We start from the raw sequence: 9619 nt of genomic DNA, 5'->3' as shown, positions 1-9619 counted from the left end.
AGGCCAAAACATTGAATGTTTTCAAGACCATTTTGACAATTGAGTTTGAATACTTCAATTTGAATTGAATTTTCAGGAAAACAGGGACAGGTGAAAGCTGACCTTTGCTAAGCTTCTCCTTAGACTGTAGAATAAGGTGCATTGGATTCACTCTGTCCTGCATCTTAGAATATTCCCAATTATTGCAGAAAAACACTAGACAGTGAACTAACACGAATAAGAATTAAAAGAACATGATTCTATTATGCATGTCAAGGTTAGGTACCAGGGTCTTGGAGGAGATCTACTTCCTATAATAGCAATTTGGGAAATTGAAGGTGGGTGAGAAATGTGAATTTATTTTCAACAGGTCGAAGCTCCATTAATCTGAGCTCCACATCCCATGCACAAACTTAAAGAGAGTGAACCCAGCTCCTGAAACAGGCTGATGTCTCAGAGTCAGCGCTGTGAGCAAGTGCTTTGCAATGTGCTGGGGGGTGGCACAGTGACTCAGTGGTTAGCAGTCTCACAGCACCAGGGACCCGGGCTTGATTCCAGCCTCGGGCGACTGTGTGGATTAGATTAGATTACATTAGATTAGATTATATTACATTACAGTGTGGAAACAGGCCCTTCGGCCGAACAAGTCCACACCGACCCGCCGAAGCGCAATCCACCCATTCCCCTGCATTTACCCCTTTACCTAACACTACGAGCAATTTAGCATGGCCAATTCACCTGGAGTTTATACATTTTCTCTGTGTCTGCGTGGGTTTCCTCTGGGTGCTTGGGTTTTCTCCCTCAGCCCAAAGATGTCCAGTTTAAGTGAATTGGCCATGCTAAACTGTCCATAGTGTTCAGGGATGTGTAGGTTAGGTGCATTAGTCAGGGAAAATGTAGAGTAATATGGTAGGGGAATGGGTCTGGATGGGATACTCTTTCAAGTGGAATTGTTGGGCTAAATGGCCTGTTTCTACTCTGTAGGGATTCTATGATTCTAACTGACCTGCCCCCTTTAGATAGAGTCACCATGACACAACACCAGGCAACAATGTCAGTCAGACAGAAGCACAAGGTGTGAAGGTTGCATCTGTGATTCCATGTTTTCAGCAACATTCCCATGTATTATGTAGGGAATGCTGACTCAATAGTTGTTCCATGTTTTGAATGAAGACCTGCCTGCTAATTGGAAGGGAATATAGTGAAGGAATGACAATATATTTCCAAGTCAGCATGTTGAGTGGCTTGAAGGGGATGGTGTTCCTATATATCTGCTGCCCTTGTCCTTCGAGATGGAAGTGATCGTGGGTTTGGAAAGTGCTGTCTTAGGATCTTTGAACTCTGCAGTGCATCTTGTAGATAGTACACGCTGCTCTGCTCTGTTAAAAAGTCATCTAGACTCGAAACATTAGCTTGCACTCACTCCATGGATGCTGCCTGACCAGCTGTGATCTCTGGCATTTGTCGTTTTTAGTTCAGACTCCAGCATCTACAGTAACTTGCTCCTTCCTGAATAATTAGATGACAGTTTGACGAATGCTGATGGTCTCACAGCATACTGATTATTCCTGTAAGATGGAAGTAAAAAAATCCTAAAACCAGTCCTGAAAGGGCAGGAAAGTCTTCCTCGAGCCGCTATACTTATTATTAAATCAATACCTAAAGAAGATCAGCTTACCAGTACCATGTTGTTGGTTGTGGGACTTTGCCAAGTGCAAATTTGATGCAGAATGTTTGCCATTGCAATGGTGTGGATACTCAGCAGTAATTAGTTTGCTGTAAAGCTCATTGAAATGTTCTATGGTTATGAAAGGCACAATATAAATCCAAATGCTTTCCTCTGTCTTTAGAAGGGGATGTTCTTTCAAGATGTCAAGGAAATGATTACACAATTGTCTTTTCAATCAGTATTCTCTTCCTTTGTATTTTACAGTAAGAGGCTCACATTTATTCTTCGTTACAGAATGAAATAACTCTTACAATGCAGGAAGAGGCCATTCAGCCCATTGTTTCTGCTCAAGCTGAATGATCAATTTCTTTTTGTTATTCACTCGTGGGATCTCTGAGATGTTCCCTAAAGCGCTCTGCTAGGAGGCGTCCAGTCTCCCCAATGTAGAGGAGACCGCATCGGGAGCAACGGATACAATAGATGATATTAGTGGATGTGCAGGTAAAACTTTGATGGATGTGGAAGGCTCCTTTAGGGCCTTGGATTGTCTTTTCAATCAGTATTCTCTTCCTTTGTATTTTACAGTAAGAGGCTCATATTTATTCTTCGTTACAGAATCAAATAACTCTTACAATGCAGGAAGAGGTCATTCAGCCCATTGTTTCTGCTCAAGCTGAATGATCAATTTCTTTTTGTTATTCACTCGTGGGATGTGGGCCTCACTTGTTGACTAGCATTTATTGCCCTGCCCCATGGGCAAGTGATAATGAGTTCACTTCTTGAACCGCTGCAGTCTGTGTGCTGTGGGTTAACCCATATTGCCACTAGGGTGAGTATTCCAGGAATTTGACCCAGCGACAGTCAAAGGAACGGCGATATATTTCCAAGTCCGGATGATGAGTGGCTGGGAGGGTGTGGTATTTCCATCTATCTGCTGCCCTTGTCCTCCTAGATGGAAGTGATTGTGGGTTTGGAAGATGATGCCTTAGAATTGTTGAATTCTGCAGTGCATCTTGTAGATAGTACATGCTGCTACTACTGAGTGTCTGTGGTGAAGGGAGTGGATGTTTGTGGATGTGGGGCCAATCAAGTGGGCTGCTTTGTCCAGACAGTGTGAAGTTTCATGACTGTTGTTGGAGCTTCACCCATCCAGGCAAGTGGGGAATATTCCATCACACTACTGACTTGTGCTATATAGATGGTGGACAGGCTTTGGGGAGTCAGGAGGTGAGTTACTCGCTGCAGTATTCCTAGCCTCTGATCTGCCCTTGTCACCACTGTATTTATGTGGCAAGTCCAGTTGCATTTCTAATCAATGGAAGTTTCTAGGATATTGCTAGTGAGGGATTCAGTGATAGTAACATTATTGAATGTCAAGAGGCAGTGGTTAGATTGTTTCTTTTTGGGGATGGTCATCACCTGGCATTTGTGTGGCGTGAATGTTACTGGCCACTTGTCAGTCCAAGCCTGGATATTGTCCAGATCTTGCTGCATTTCAATATGGACTGCTTCAGTGTCTGAGTAGTTACAAATGGTGCTAAACATTGGGCTATCATCCATGAACATGCCCACTTTTGACCTTATGATGGAAGCAAGGCCATTGATGAAGCAGCTGAAGATAGTTGGGCCTAGGAGACTACCCTGACGAACTCCTTCAGAGATGTCCTGGAGCTGAGAGAACTGACCTCCAGCAACCACAACCATCTTCCTACACGTCAGGTATGATTCCATCAAGCAGAGAGTTTGCCCCCGATGCTCATTGATTCCAGTATTGCTGTGGCTCCTTGATGCCACACTCAGTCAAATTCAACCTTGATGTCAATGGCTGTCATTCCCCCCTCCCCACTGGAACTCAGCTCTTTTGTCCATGTTTGACCCAAGGCGGTAATGAGGTCAGGAGCGGAGTGGCTCTGGTGGAACCAAACCTGGGCGTCACTAAGCAGGTTATTGCTGAGCAGCTATTACTTGATAGCATGGTTGATGACACCTTTCATCATTTTACTGATGATTGAGGAGAGACTAATGGGGTAGTAATTGGCCGGATGATTTGTCCTGCTTTTTGAGTATGGGAAATACTAGAGCAATTTTCCACATTGTCAGAGAGTACCAGTGCTGTAACAGCATTGGAAAAACTTGGGCAGGGATGCGGCAAGTTCTGGAACACAAGATGTCAGTAGCTCACCGGAGAGTTGTCAGGACCCACAGCCTATACAGCCTCCAAGCGTTTCTCAATATCACATGGAGTGAATCAAATTGGCTGAAGATTAGTTTCTGTGATGCTGGGGATCACAGGAGGAAGTCAAGATGGATCATCCACTTCCATCATTGAGTGGCATGGTGGCACAATGTTAGCATTGCTGTCTTGCAGCGCCCCGGACCTGGGTTTAGTTCCACCCTCACAGTGCTGCATTGATCCCAGTCTTGAGTTGCTAGATCTGTTTGAAGTCTGTCCCATTTTGCACAGTGACAGTGCCCCACAACAGGATAGTCAGAGAGATGTACAGCATGGAAACAGACCCTTCGGTCCAACCTATCCATGTCGACTAGATATCCCAACCCAATCTAGTCCCACCTACCAGCACCCGGCTCATATCCCTCCAAACCCTTCCTATTCATATTCCCATCCAAATGCCTTTTAAATGTTGCAATTGTACCAGCCTCCACCACCTCATTCCATACATGTACCACCCTCTGTGTTAAGAAGTTGCCCCTTAGGTCCCTTTTATATCTTTCCCCTCTCACCCTAAACCTATGCCCTCTAGTTCTGGACTCCCCCACTCCAGGGAAAAGACTTTGTCTATTTACCCTATCCATGCCCTTCATAATTTTGTAAACCTCTATAACGTCACCCCTCAGCCTCTGACACTCCAGGGAAAACATCCCCAGCATATTCAGCCTCTCCCCATAGCTCAAATCCTCCAACCCTGGCAACATCCTTGTAAATCTTTTCTGAACCATGTCAAGTTTCACAACATCTTTCTGATAGGAAAGAGACCAGAATTGCACACAATATTCCAGCAGTGGCCTAACCAATGTCCTGTACAGCCGCAACATGACCTCCCAACTCCTGTACTCAATACTCTGACCAATAAAGGAAAGCATACCAAACGCCTTCTTCACTATCCTATCTACCTGTGACTCCACTTTCAAGGAGCTATGAACCTGCACTCCAAGGTCTCTTTGTTCAGCAACACTCGCTAGGACCTTACCATTACGTGTATAAGTCCTGCTAAGATTTGCTTTCCCAAAATGCAGCACCTCACATTTATCTGAATTAAACTCCATCTGCCACTTCTCAGCCCATTGGCCCATCTGGTCCAGATCCTGTTGTAATCTGAGGTAACCCTCTTCGCTGTCCACTACACCTCCAATTTTGGTGTCATCTGCAAACTTACTAACTGTACCTCTTATGCTCGCATCCAAATCATTTATGTAGATGATAAAAAGTAAAGGATCCAGCACCGATCCTTGTGGCACTCCACTGGTCACAGGCCTCCAGTCTGAAAAACAACTCTCCACCACCACCCTCTGCCTTCTACATGGAAGGTATTCTCAGTGTGAAGGCAGGACTTTGTCTCCACAGGGACTGTATGTGGTCACTTTTACTGACACTGTCCCAGATATTGGGCGCATCCCTGCCCAAGTTGTTCCAATGCTGTTACAGCACTGGTACTATCTGACAATGTGGAAAATTGGTCTGGTATTTCCCATACTCAAAAAGCAGGACAAATCCAACCTCGCCAATTACTGCCCAATTAGTCTATACTCAATCATCAGTAAAGTGATGGTAGGTGATCTGTGTTTGGCACATTGGTAAGGATGAGGTCAAGTATGTTTCTCCCTCTTGTTGGTTCCCTCACCACTTCCTGCAGCCCCAGTCTAGCAGCTATGTCCTTTAGGATACAACCAGCTTGATCAATAGCACTGCTGTCAAGCCACTCTTGGTGGTAGACATTGAAATACCCCACCCAGAGTAGATTCTATGCCCTTGCCACCCTCAGTGCTTCATCCAAGTATGCTTCTCCAACATGGAAAAGTACCAATTCAGCAGCTGAGGGAGGAAGGTATGTGATAATCAGCTGGAGGAGGTTTCCTTGCCCATGTTTAACCTGAAGCTATGAGACTTCATGGGGTCTACAGTTAATGTTGAGGACTCCCGTGACATCTTCTTCCCGACTGTGTGTCACTGTGCTGTCCCCTCTGCTGGGTCAGTCCTGACGGTGGAACAGAACATATCCAGGGTTGGCGATGGTGAAGTCTGGGATATTATCTGTAAGTTTTGATTTTGTAAATATGGCTATGTCAGGCTGTTGCTTGACTGGTCTGTGAGACAGCTCTCCTAATTTTCTCACTCGCCCCCAGATATTAGAAAGGAGGACTTTGCAGGGTCAACAGAGCTGTTTCTGCCGCTGTCTTTCCGGTGCCTAGGTTGATGCCAGTTGGTTTGGTTTCATTGCTTTGTTGAGACCTTGTAGTGATTGATACAACTGAGTGGCTTGCTAGGCCACTTCAGAGGGCACTTGAGAGTCAACCACGTTGCTGTGGGCCTGGAGTTACATGTATGTCAAATCAGGTGAGGATGGTAGTTTTCCTTCCTTGAAGGACATTAAAGAGTCAGGCGAGTTTTTCTTTAGATTAGGTTACTTACAGTGTGGTAACAGGCCCTTCGGCCCAACAAGTCCACACCGACCCTCCGAATAGCAACCCACCCAGACCCATTCCCCTACACCGAACACTATGGGCAATTTAGCATGGCCAATCCACCTAACCTGCACATCTTTGGACTGTGGGAGGAAACTGGAGCAGCCGGAGGGGAGAATGTGCAAACTCCACACAGACAGTTGCCTGAGGTGGGAATTGAACCTGGATCTCTGGTGCTGTGAGGCAGCAATGCTAACCATTGTGCTACTTTGCCGCCCGATGGTCATCATTAATTCCAAATATTTTTAAATTAATTTCCAATGCCACCCTCTGCTGGGTCAGATTTAAAATCCAGGTCCCCAGAACATGTGCTGAATGCTTGGAATCATAATCTTGTGATAATACCACACAGCCATCACCTCCCCACAGTACAATTCTTCTCCCTGTTAACCCTCCAAGGATTTCATTTTCAAATAACCATCTAATTTCCACCTGAAAGCCTCAACTGAACCTGCTTTGACCATACTCTCAGGCAGTACATTTCAGACCTCAGCCATCTCACTGGATGAAGAAGTTTCTTCTTTAGGTCACTTTTGCTTTGTTAGCAAATTAGTTTAAATCTTTGACGTTTTTGATGATGTCAGAAATCGAAATGGTTTGCCCTGTTTATTCTGTCCAGACTCCTTATCATTTATTAATTCTTCACTGAACTGTCAGTTCACCAATGTGATAAGCTTCAACGTCTCCAATCTACATCTTTATTCCTCATTCCTCATTCCTAGAACCATTCTTGTGCTTCTTTACTGTATTCTTTCCAATTCCTACACCCCCTTCTTAAAATGCGGTACTCAAATTTTACTGTGCTCTAGCTGAGACTGCTGTACTGTCTTGTACAAATTCAACATAACCTCCTTGTTCCTGTATTTTATGTCCCTTTTAATAGGCCGTTCTGACCATGTGCTCTATTAATCGCGTGTTCTCTCTGAAGGGCTAATGCCCGAAACGTCGATTCTCCTGTTCCCTAGATGCTGCCTGACCTGCTGCGCTTCTCCAGCAACACATTTCCATCCCTGTATTTTATGTCCCTTTTAATAGGCCATTCTTACCATGTGCTCTATTAATCGCGTGTTCTCTCTGTTCTGACACCTTCTTTGTGTATATTTGCATGTGTCATATGTCACTTTTGCATGTGCACCTACTTTAGAATTGTTCTCTTTAACACACATCTGTGGACCAACAGAAAGAAATAACAATGTTTAATACTTTAATGGGTAGGAGCAATGGGTCAGATAACAGGGTTTCCTACCCATTACTCTTGTTGTTGCTGCTAGCATTTAGCAATGGATACTGTGTGAGAGTCATTAGACAGCCGAGTTTCCAGGGATACTTCTATTGTTGCTAGGGTCAAATCGTGAGGGTGGAATAGTGTGGTTCTGGAAAAGCACAGCAGGTCAGGCAACATCCGAGGAGCAGGAGAATCGACATTTCAGGCATAAACCTTTCATCAGGAATACTGAGGGTGTAAAGAATTTGGGCAGTTCTTCTTATGATTCTATGTAGATGGATCATGATCAAATGAATGTTTCTGTGATTAATAAAGACTAAACTTAGCAGAGGACATTGTGGAGCTATGTGTGCATGCAGGTAGACAGTGTTTGGACTTCAGGAAGCCTTTCATTTTTGGCCTAAACTATCCATCAATTACTGGTTGACCTTTGGGAAAATAATGAAAGTGGTTGCTGTGCTGTTTCAGGTCTGGAGTTTAACTGCTCCTTGCACAGGCTTGGTGAATATAGGTGCAGAGCAACTTGGAGAATTAATGCTTCAAAACATTGTGTTTTAATCTCATCTGTTATTGTTAAATGCTCCTGAGTGATGTTCCGTCTTTCTTATCCAATGACTCTATAGAATTACAAATGAATAATGCATTGGTCACCTTGTTTCGGCTGATGTTAGTGGTGAAAGATTGGCTGGCTAAATAAGAAGCAGACAATAGGAATAAATAGGTCATTTTTTCAGACTGGTCGGATGTCACGAGTGGTGTGCCACAGGGATTGGTGCTTCACAATTTATGTCAACGATTTGGATGAAGGGATCAAACGTTTAGTAGCTCAGTTTGCTAATAATGCAAAGGGAAGTGAATTGTGAAGTGGGCATAAGGAGCCTATTGAGGGTTACAAGGTGGCCAGGAAAGACCTAAAAAGAGAGCTCAGAAGAACCAGGAGGAGACATGAGAAGTTGTTGGCGGATAGGATCAGGGTAAACCCTAAGGCTTTCTATAGGTATTTAAGGCATAAAAGAATGACGAGAGTAAGATTAGGGCCAATCAAGGATAGTAGTGGGAAGTTGTGTGTGGAGTCAGAGGAGATAGGGGAAGCACTAAATGAGTATTTTTCAACAGTATTCATTCTAGAAAATGACAATGTTGTCGAGGAGATTACTGAGATACAGGCTACTAGACTAGGTGGGATTGAGATTCACAAGGAAGAGGTATTAGAGAGCCTGCAGAGTGTGAAAATAGATAAGTCCCCTGGGCTGGATGGGATTTATCCCAGGATCCTCTGGGAAGCCAGGGAGGAGATTACCGAGCCCTTGGCATTGATCTTTAAATCGTCATTGTCTACAGGAATAGTGCCAGAAGACTGGAGGATAGCAAATGTGGTTCCCCTGTTCAAGAAGGGGAGTAGAGACAACCGAGGTAATTATAGACCAGTGAGCCTTACTTCAGTTGTTGGTAAAGTGTTGGAAAAGGTTATAAGAGATAGTATTTATAATCATCTAGAAAAGAATAATTTGATTAGCGATAGCACGGTTTTGTGAAGGGTAGGTCGTGCTTCACAAATCTTATTGAGTTCTTTGAGAAGGTGACCAAACAGGTTGATGAGAGTAAACTGGCTGATGTGGTGTATATGGATTTCAGCAAGGCGTTCGATAAGGTTCCCCACAGTAGGCTATTGTACAAAATGCGGAGGAATGGGATTGTTGGAGATATAGCAGTTTGGATCAGGAATTGGCTTGCTGAAAGAAGACAGAGGGTGGTGGTTGATGGGAAATGTTCATCCTGGAGTCCAGTTACTAGTGGTGTAATGTAAGGGTCGGTGTTGGGTCCACTTCTGTTCGTCATTTTATAAACGACCTGGATGAGGGCGTAGAAGGGTGGGTTAGTAAATTCGCAGACAACACTAAGGTCGGTGGAGTTGTGGATAGTGACGAAGGATGTTGTAGGTTACAGAGAGACATAGATAAGGTGCAGAGTTGGGCTGAGAGGTGGCAAATGGAGTTTAATGCGGAGAAGTGATTCACTTTGGTCGGAGTAACCGGAATGCAAAG

The sequence above is a fragment of the Chiloscyllium plagiosum genome, chromosome 33 (genome assembly GCF_004010195.1).
Source record: "Chiloscyllium plagiosum isolate BGI_BamShark_2017 chromosome 33, ASM401019v2, whole genome shotgun sequence".
NCBI lineage: Eukaryota > Metazoa > Chordata > Chondrichthyes > Orectolobiformes > Hemiscylliidae > Chiloscyllium > Chiloscyllium plagiosum.
The sequence above is the reverse complement of the archived record's forward strand: the minus strand, read 5'-3'. Positions refer to the sequence as shown.